Source organism: Archocentrus centrarchus, chromosome 11, assembly GCF_007364275.1.
Source record: "Archocentrus centrarchus isolate MPI-CPG fArcCen1 chromosome 11, fArcCen1, whole genome shotgun sequence".
In the NCBI taxonomy this organism is placed as follows: Eukaryota; Metazoa; Chordata; class Actinopteri; order Cichliformes; family Cichlidae; genus Archocentrus; species Archocentrus centrarchus.
The window spans coordinates 1,631,637-1,641,838 of record NC_044356.1 but is presented as its reverse complement, the minus strand read 5'-3'; the positions used below and the strand labels follow the sequence as shown (position 1 = coordinate 1,641,838).

Sequence of the window (10,202 nt, the reverse complement as noted above, 5' to 3'; positions counted from 1 at the left end):
AGGAAGTCAGTGATCCACCTGCAGATGGGATCAGGCACGTTCATCTGGGACAGCTTTTCTTGGAGGAGATCAGGGATGATGGTGTTGAAGGCAGAGCTGAAGTCCACAAACAGGATCCTGGCGTAGGTTCCCTGGGAGTCCAGATGCTGTAGGATGAAGTGCAGAGTCAGGTTGATGGCGTCGTCCACAGACCTGTTGGCTCTGTAGGCAAACTGCAGGGGGTCCAGAAGGGGGGCTGTGAGGGACTTGAGGTGGGACAGCACCAGACGCTCAAATGACTTCATGACCACAGAAGTCAGTGCCACAGGTCTGTAGTCATTTAGTCCAGTGATCCTTGGCTTCTTGGGGACAGGAACAATGGTAGCGGTTTTAAAGCAGACAGGCACGTGGCAAGCCTCCAGTGAGGAATTGAAGATATTCGTGAACAATGGGGCAAGCTCGTTAGCACAGTGTCTCAGTGTGGCAGGTGAGACACCATCTGGACCTGGAGCTTTGCGAGCTTTGACACTCCTGAACTGCTTTAGCACCTGGTCCTCCTGAATACAAAAGACTGTGGGGGTGGGGGAGGAGGGGGACTCTGGGGTGGGAGTCCTTGATGATGTGGGCTTCTCTGAGGTGTGGGGAGTGGGGGAGGTTGGGGGGTGAATATTTGTGTTGGCTGTATTGTAGTTGGGACTGGTGGAGGTGTGAAGGCTGCTGAACTGACCATCAAAACGACAATAGAACTCGTTCAGTCTATTTGCAGTTTGTAGGTCGTCTGTGGAGTGGGGGGTTTTAGGCTTGTAGTTGGTAATCTGCCTAAAACCTTTCCATACAGAGGCCGCGTCGTTCTCTGAGATCTGCTGCTGTATATTCTCAGAGTGATGTGATCTAGCAGTGGCCACTTCCTTGCTAAACCTGTACTTGGCCTCTTTGTAGCAGTCTTTGTCCCCACTTTTAAAAGCCTCCCTCTTCTCTATCCACAGCTGCTTCAGTTTGGGAGTAAACCAGGGTTTGTCACTGTTATAACACACCCTGGTGCGTGATGGCACAATGCTGTCCTCGCAGAAGTGGATATACGAGGTTACAGTGTCCGTGTAGTCATCCAGACTGTCACAGGCAGCCCTCATTGAGTCCCAGTCTGTAGTTTCGAAGCATGTGCGGAGCTCCTCCACAGCCTCACGGGTCCACTGCTTTGTTGTCCTCACCACAGGTTTTGAGAGCTTCAGCCTCTGTCTGTACGCGGGGATCAGGTGGATCATGTCGTGGTCAGAGAGGCCGAGTGCAGCGCGGGGCACTGCATGATAAGCCCCGCTTATCGTGCTGTAGCAGTGGTCTAATGTCTTCTCCTCTCTGGTCGGACATGTGATATATTGTTTATATTTGGGACGTTCCTGTCTCAGGCTGGCTTTATTAAAGTCCCCAAGTACGATGATAAGAGAATCCGGGTATGTCCGCTCCATGCACAGAATCTGCTCTGTGAGCGCGCACTGGGCCTCGTGCACGTCCGCGTCCGGCGGGATGTAAACAGCAGCCAGTATGAATGAAGCGAACTCCCGCGGAGAGTAAAACGGTTTACAGTGAATGAAAAGATATTCCAGTGAGGGAGAGCAGTGCTTAGCAATCTCTGTCACATCCGTACACCAGCCACTGTTTATGTAGAAGCAGACTCCTCCACCTGTAGCCTTGCCGGAAAGCGCAGCTTGCCGGTCTGCGCGGAGGAGATGAAATCCCTCCAACTGGAGCGCGCAGTCCGGTATCTCCTCACACAGCCATGACTCCGTGAAGCATAACACACAGGATTTGGAAAAGTCTCTATTCATGCTCCTCATCAGTATCAGTTCGTCCATTTTGTTCCTAAGTGAACGCACGTTGGAGAGGAAAATCCCAGGTAAGGCTGTGCGTAATCCACGTCTCCTTAGCCTCACAAGCACGCCAGCGCGCTTCCCTCTCTTTCGGCGTCTCACTTTCTGGGCCAGAGTGTGTAATAAATCCGCCGCAGATGCGACAAAAACAGGAAATAAATCCGAAGGTGTTGTGGACCTAATGTTGAAATGCTCTTCTCTGGTGTAAGAATACCCAGAAGAGTGTCCAGACACAGAAATAACGCACAAAAACAAACAAAACAGAGCGCACCGAAGTACCAGGGCATCCATTCGCGGCGCCATCTTGGATCAATCCATGAATCCATGCGACCCTCAACTTTAACAAGATTCCCAGTACCTGCAGTGGCCACACAGCCCCGCAGCATGATGGAACCACCACCAAATTTTACTGTGGGTACCAAGTGTTTGTCTTGGAGTGCTGTGTTCTTTTTCCACCATCCATACCGCCCCTTGTTATGTCCAAATAACTCAGTCTTAGTTTCATCAGTCCACAGCACCTTATTCCAAAATGAAGCTGGCTTGTCCAGATGAGCTTTAGCAGACCTCAAGCGACTCTGTTTGTAGCTTGTGTCCAGAAAAGGCTTCTTCTGCATTACTCTCCCATACAGCCTCTCCTTGTGCAAAGTGCGCTGAATAGTTGAACGATGCACAGTGACACCATCTGCAGCAAGATGCTGTTGTAGGTCTTTGGAGCTGCTCTGTGGGTTAACTATGACTGTTCTCACCATCCTTCACCTCTGCCTATCTGAGATTTTTCTTGACCTGCCACTTCGGGCCTGAACTAGAACTGTGCCTGTGGTCTCCATTTCCTCACTATGTTCCTCACAGTGGAAACTGACAGCTGAAATCTCTGAAATCCTTCCCCAAAACCATGATGTTGAACAATCTTTGTCTTCAGCTCATTGGAGAGTTGTTTTGAGGCTCCCATGTTGCCACTCTTCAGAGAAGATGTAAGGAGGAGAAACACTTGTAATTGGCCACCTTAACCCTTTCTCATAGTTGGATTCACCTGTCTATGTAGGTCAAGGGTCAATGAGCTTGCAAAACAAATTTTGTGTTCCAATAATTAGTGATAATGGTATTCAAATCAATAAAACAACAAGGGTGCCCAAACTTATGTACCTGCCTAATTTTGTTTAAATAATTACCGAACACTTTCTGGAAATCCTATAAACTTCATTTTACTTCTCAAATATCACCGTGTTCATCTGCTATATGATGTATTTAACTGAAATTGCTGATCTGAATAACCAATGATTTATAACAGAAAATCATAAAAATTATCAGGGGTGCAAAAACTTTTGCATACCACTGTACACATATGCTCACCCAGACCCCCACTCATACTACTGTACAAGTGCTTTGTGTAAACTCTTTCTCTCTAGTTATGTTAAAACGTCTGCCAAAGGCCGTCACAGTGTTTTCACAGTGTTACTGTTGGGGGGGGGGGGGGGGTAACACAACACAGGGCCAAGTGAAGAGCAGAGTGGTTAAAGGGGACCACTAAATATGCTGTACTTGCTGTTTATATGTACTTGTTGTTGGACTCTACTAGAGTAGCGAGAGTTCAACATGGTCCTTATTTGTCTTCTTGATCTCTGCCCCTTCAGTATTCCTCTGTCTGAAAGAAGCTAATCCTCCTTCAAGCATCCAAACTACACACACACACACACACACACACACACACACACACACACACACACACACACACACACACACCCCTTTGTCATGGCTCAACTTGCAACCTCACACTTTTGGGTCCATCATTTATACTACTGAGCTAATTGACTTCATATTAGAACAACAGTATTCAGACTTTAGGACAGAGAGAGAACACCTGTCAGAGTCCAATGTGCTACGTTCACCATACACCATATATGAAACTATACAATGAACTTCAGACTCAACTAAAACCACATTTAGATTTAAAATTGTGAGTTGCTGAATGGTTCTTCTGTGGGAGGGCGGACGGTCCCAGTAAGGCTCAGCGGCCTTTAGGTCTCAGGTGAGAAGAGGGCACTGAAAGAGGGATGATATTGTTGGGATGATGACCTCAGTGACCTGCAGCCAAAATATGGAGTCAAAAGATGTGTAACATACTGCGGAGCAATACTTTAAAAACACAGCAAAAATTTAACATCAAATCAAACTTCACAGGGAGCCTGTGCAGCTGAGCTGAAACTGGAGTGACGTGTTTTCTTTGAAGGGGTCGATTGACTGCATTTTCAGACAGAATGGGGTCGGGCAAGCCTTTATACAAGGAGGTGCAGAAGTTCAGTGGATAAAGACGTGGATAACTGTTTCCAAATCCTTTAGCCCCAAAAACTACTTAAAAAAAAAAACAAAACACCAAGATTTTTAACTACAGTATGGCTGTATGTAGTTAAAGGACCAAGAGCCTCGGTGGGGCACTCAGGGGGCCTAATAAAAAAAAATGCTGATTTAGTTGAAGGAATTTAAACAGTTTAAGAAGGTATTGTTGGAGTGGTTGCTGTATCATCCCATATCACTGACAGTGGCTTTTGTATTTCCAACAGAGCCAAGGGGTAGCATATATAATGAAAACAGAAGAGGATCTTGAATTAATCACCCTCCCTTTAGGACAGCTTCTTTCTTATTGGCTGCCCCTCTGAATCTTCTGGCTCACAGGGATTCATTCTCCACTTGAACAGCATCTAGCAGTACAATGAGTTCAAGACTGGAACACTTTTTTTGTGTAGACCAAACCACAACTAACCAGCAGTGCAGACTATCCACTAGTCAAAGAAAAGAGGAAACAGATTAAAATGCATGGATGCTCTAAGCAGGTGTTCCACTTTATGCAGGCCTGCACAGCATTTGCACATGACTAAAATCTTAAATGAAGTGAAAAATATGATCAGTTTCTCATGAACTCTGTAAACCAGATTTGTTTTTGAGAACAGCAGAATCGCCCCCTGCTGGCTCTTAGAAAGAATGCAGGTTTAAGGCATTTCTTCATTAGTGCTACATTTCAGATCCCAGAAGCAGCGGCCATCTTTTTTACATACAAAGGAGAAAAAAAAAAAAGAGCATAATTTTGACTGTAGATCCAACATTTGGAACAGCGCCTCCATGTGACCACTTGTATATGTGTGTGTTTTTAGCTTCCTGTGCTATTTAGTAGCAGAAAATGTGTTACAATCATACAGAGATCCATCAGAAAGAACCTGCACATGTGCAGCCAGACAAACATCTTCAATAAAGCCGGTCCATCTAAAACTGAAATGAGCCTGAAAACAGTCATGATGAGCGCACAGTGGCTCTTTGAGGTGATCCACCTTTTCTCCAGGTAACAACAGTGGTGCTGATCATGATGATTAAGCAGAGCAGTCCAATCACTGTACAGACAGGTATGTGCCACAGGCAAGCAGAAGCTGGAAGACAAAGAAACATCTATAATCAGACCCTCGTCCACCACCAGCTACAGTCACTGATCACTCTGTGAACACTTTTTTGTTGTCATACCCACACTTTCCACTGCGGCTGTTGTTTGTGGTGTTGTTTGCTTGGTTGGGGATGGAGGTGGAGGTGGTGTGTGGTTTTGTGTTTTCCTTTCTGTGTTTAAAGTAAAAAATATGTTTTTTTTTCAAAACTTTCACCTTATTTGAAAATGGGATGGGATGAAATCAGCATTACAGTAAAAAGACAACACCAGTGATGACACAACCTGAATCATATGATTGCACCACAAAAACATTTGGCATCACAACCGAAGGGGTTTGTTTTTAATTTTTATATCCTCTGTATACTTTACAACTCTGGTTCATCTGTTTCTTGAATAAAGCTCACTTTTTGCTTGACATTGGTCAACATACATCTGATCTTTACTCAAACTTCATTTTTGTTGCATTTTTATCTCTTTTTTGTTGTTTGTTTTTGTCAAGTACTGATGGATCCTTCTGTGGGGAGAAGAGCCTTTCTTCTTGAAATGGAACAAATCTGGAAATCACCACCCTATTCCAGCTAAGACAAAGAGGTGTTTTAGTGTTTGCTCTGCTGGTGCAAAGGCGAAGGCTTAGAAGTGGAGATATTAGCCCTTTCTGCCAACAGTCATTGTGGGAAACGCCGACTCTCTGCCCAACAAAAGAGATGAGCTGGAGATATTTGTGAAGACTCAAAGTACAGGCTGAGTGCAGTCTCGTGTTTTACTGAAACATGGTTGAATCAAACATCTCAGACTCTAATGTGGATCTACCTGGTTTCACCCTCATACATACACAGAGATGCTGAAGCCTCGATCTGCTGTACCCCATTGTCAAAGAAGCTTACAGAGCTACTGTCTTATCACCCCTTGGAGAGTAACCAGTTATCATCACAGAAGCCATCCTGAACAACTCTGATCACCCGCTTTATAACATCTTTATGCAACAATAAGTATCAGTCCTGCAAGACTCGTTTTACAACAGAGAGATACAGAAAATCATTGGTACCCACAACCATCAGACTATCACTTCTCATACAAATAGTAGATGAGCTGTCAAACATATGAATTTCCTTCTGGGATCAATAAAGCATACATCACAAATACAGGCTTTAACAAACGAAGAGCTCAGAATTTAACACGGAACTCTATGAAAACACTCAAACACGCCAGTGAGAGCAGATTAAACAGTTAGTTTCAAAAAGTCCTCCAATCCAAACGACAGTATCAGTTGTTTCTGAAGACCCTTTGCCTTCAGGAGCTTCAGCAGGAATCAGCAGCAAATGTTAAACGTTTGGATCAAATCCCTTTCTAAAACTAAGCACAGCTATGTGCTGTGATCAGCTTCAGTTTGCCATGTAACCATTTTTCAGTGTGTTAATAAAAATACACTATAAAACTTTTTCGCCTCCATTCATTTCCTATCAAAGGAAAACACTGATGTTTATGCTTGTTTAAAAGATGTATTGATAAAATGTCATCTTTAGGTCAGTGAGGTTTTATTGGAGTCTTGAATAATTTTCATGCCAGTTTAAGTGCTGTGCGTGTGTGTGTGTGTGTGTGTGTGTGTGCGTGTGTGTGTGTGTGTGTGTGTGTGTGTGTGTGTGTGCGTGTGTGTGTGTGTGTGTGTGTGTGTGTGTGTGTGCGTGTGTGCGTGTGTGCGTGTGTGTGTGTGTGTGTGCGTGTGTGTGTGTGTGTGTGTGTGTGTGTGTGTGTGTGGAGGAGCACAGCTTGGTCACAGACAGCAGAGCAGAGGATGCAGTGAGATAATAAATGATAATAAAACATTAAATATGATGTCCACAAATACAGTAGGGTCAAAGCTAACCAGTGCTACAGCTTTCTTAGTTTAGCCATGGGGATCTGGCTCTGTATCTGCTGCTGTTTGAGCTGTTTGCGTGAAACACGTGCTGTGGATGTGATTGTGTGGTCTACAGAGACGTCTAGTGGATATTTTGAGACAACGCTTGCACCGAGTTTTGTCCCAGCACAAGGTGATATTATTGTTGTAGTTACTGACAAATTACACAAAGGGTAAATAAAGAGCAGAGCCTCCATTTTAATCTGATGGATGGAGGATCGCACATGTTAGTGTGGAGCATGACAAGTCACTTTAACCAGCCTGACCCACACTGCCGTCATAATAGACAGAATAAAAGTTTGTTATAAAATATATGATTTCTTTTATAATGTCTGCCGTCATAATTTACACAACTTGAATCTCCATCAGATGAAGCTGAATTCTAATTTTACATTTGATTTATAAAATCTAAGAATCAGAATCAGAATCTTTATTGTCATTGTACACACAAGTTGCGATACACACACCAATGCACGCACAGACTCAGCACTACCACCCCACATCACTGTCCATTTAACCACACAGAGTTCAATGATAGCCGTGGCATAAAAGCTGTTCCCCAGTCTGTTTGTTCTGGCCTTCATTGTCCTGAAACGTCTGCCTGATGGCGGTAGCTGAAACAAGGAGTGTCCAGGGTGTATGTAATTATTCAATTCAATTCAGTTCAATTCAATTTTATTTATATAGCGCCAAATCACAACAAACAGTCACCTCAAGGCGCTTTGTATTGTGGGTAAAGACCCTACAATAATACAGAGAAATCCCGACAGTCAAAAAGACCCCTATGAGCATCACTTGGTGACAGCGGAAAGGAAAAACTTTCTTTTAACAGGAAGAAACCTCCAGCAGAACTGTTGGATATTTTTATCCTCTGATATTGGTATTTTACTATATCATTTATTAGTACTTATATTAATCTGAATTAATGGTTGCATTATAGATTATTTGTCTCCTATATTGTCCCTCACACACTGCATGCTTTAGGTAAGTGGAAAGGACTGAGGCCTGCTCTGCCCAGGGCCTTGGGTTTTTTCCACTAGTAGAACTAGTGTAGTAGAACTATCTACATAACATAACATTTAAAACAGCAATTGCCTCTATAATACTGGAGAGTCCAAAGATTATTATAGAGGAGCCCAACAAGTGATCCAGTGATCCCGTATGAGCAGCACTTGGCAACAGTGGGAAGGAAAAACTCCCCTTTGACAGTTAGAAACCTCTGACAGAACCAGGCTCAGGGAGGGGCAGTCATCTGTTGTGACTGGTTGGGTTAATATACTTGGGTCAGTGGCTGTTTTGGTTCTATACAAATTACATCTGAGAATGACAGAAGATCCATTTCAATTGATTTGTATTCTAAATTCTTATTTGTTGTTTTGAATTATTCGTATTAGAATAATGTACCCATGACAATAGGGTAACATAAAGGTCTAAGGCAATAGCATAGGTTGGAGCTGCCTCTTCTGCTTTATCTCGGCCATCAGACAGTCATGGAGGGACTGCTGCTGTGGGGGAGGATAGTGGAGGCGGTGCTCTGAAGCCGGTTTAAGTGGAGGCCTTGGTCTGATGAAATCCAGGGTCAGTTCATGGGCATTTTTCTTGACTTTAGGAAGAGTTTCACCATCCACCACAACCCTACACAGTTGTGCACAGCAGAAGTTGCCAGCTTGAATGTCCTGCATATGACCATCTCAAATGGTTTGAGGCTGAACTCAGTGGGCAGTGGGTTGAATGGCTGCTCCTGCGCTTTTTCCAGCTTCACCTCCTGCCTGAGCTCCTTCATCAGCTGTCTGTTTTAGTGTGTCCTGTTCAGCTGTGGCTCTGTCTTCCTCCAGTGAGATGTTGTTCAGCAGCTCTGTGGTCTCGCTGATCGTGATGTGGAGAGTCTGCAGCTCCAGGGTCTCAACAAACACAGCACTGTGGACAGCCCAGTCGTGCTCTGGAGCCAGACTTGGCTTGTCCAGCCTAGATGCATACAGTGCCATCAGCTTGCAGAAGGTACACAAGGGTCTTGTCACATCATCCTGGTCCTCTTCTTCCTCCACCTCCTCCTCTTCTTTTTCCTCTTCACTGTACCTGCTCTTCAGTGTCATATATCCCCCAGTCCAGGGCTTTGTAGATTACCAGAGCGAGTGACTCAATCAGCTGGCACTCTGCAGTCGGAGGAACAAGAGGCCCATCAGTTTCATTGTCATGATGGGGCTCCCGCTGTAATGACACAGCTCCGTCCCTGTGGAGGAGGATGGAGGATGGGTCCTTCACCTGGCTGGCTGTCCCGTGCGATGAGTGGGGCACATTGAGCCCACTGCAGCACTGGTAGCACACTGCCCATGCCTGCTTCTCATCGATAGGTTGCTTGTAGGTTGTCAGAACCTCCTCCAGAGACATTTCTCGAGGCTCCACCAGGTCCCAGGCATGGTTGCTGTCAGTGGGGGCTTCCCGGGGGTCCTCCAGGTCCTGGGAAGCACTGCTCACCGTGGGGGTTTCCAGGGGCTCCACCAGGTCCATGGAAGTGTCACTCTCAGTGGGGCCTTCCTGAGGCTCTGCTTGGTCCATGGAAGTGTCACTCTCAGCGGGGCCTTTGTGGGTTCTACTTGGTCCATGGAAGCGTCACTTTCAGTGGGGGCGTCCAGGGGCTCCACCAGGTCCCGGGAAGCATCGCTCTCAGTGGGGGTGTCCCGGTCTCAGTGCCGTGGTCTCCTGTTTCCCAGATGTTTACAAATTGTTAAAAGGAGAGCTCCCCAGTGGTAAACGCATCCCAGCATTTTTTTTACTATTTTTTTTTGTTTTGCTGCCATCAAATTCAAAGTGACCATTTTTTCCCTTTAAAAATGGTACATTTTTTCAGTTTAAACATATCTGATGTTCTATTTTGAATAAAATGTTGCATTATGTGATTTACACATCATTGCATTGTGCTTTTATTTACATTATAGAAAACCTCCCAAACATGTCTGGACTTGAGTTTGTACTATCAAAGTGAGAAGTGTGACACTGTATGCCTAAGTGTGACCATCCATTATAAGATAAGTTA

The 10,202-nt window shown here is 44.9% G+C and overlaps 1 pseudogene; it reads right to left on the bottom strand.

Moving 5' to 3' along the window:
* Positions 1-8,598: 8,598 nt before the first annotated feature.
* On the bottom strand, positions 8,599-9,724 carry LOC115788152 (protein spire homolog 2 pseudogene; annotated as a pseudogene).
* Between the last annotated feature and the right edge of the window lie 478 nt (positions 9,725-10,202).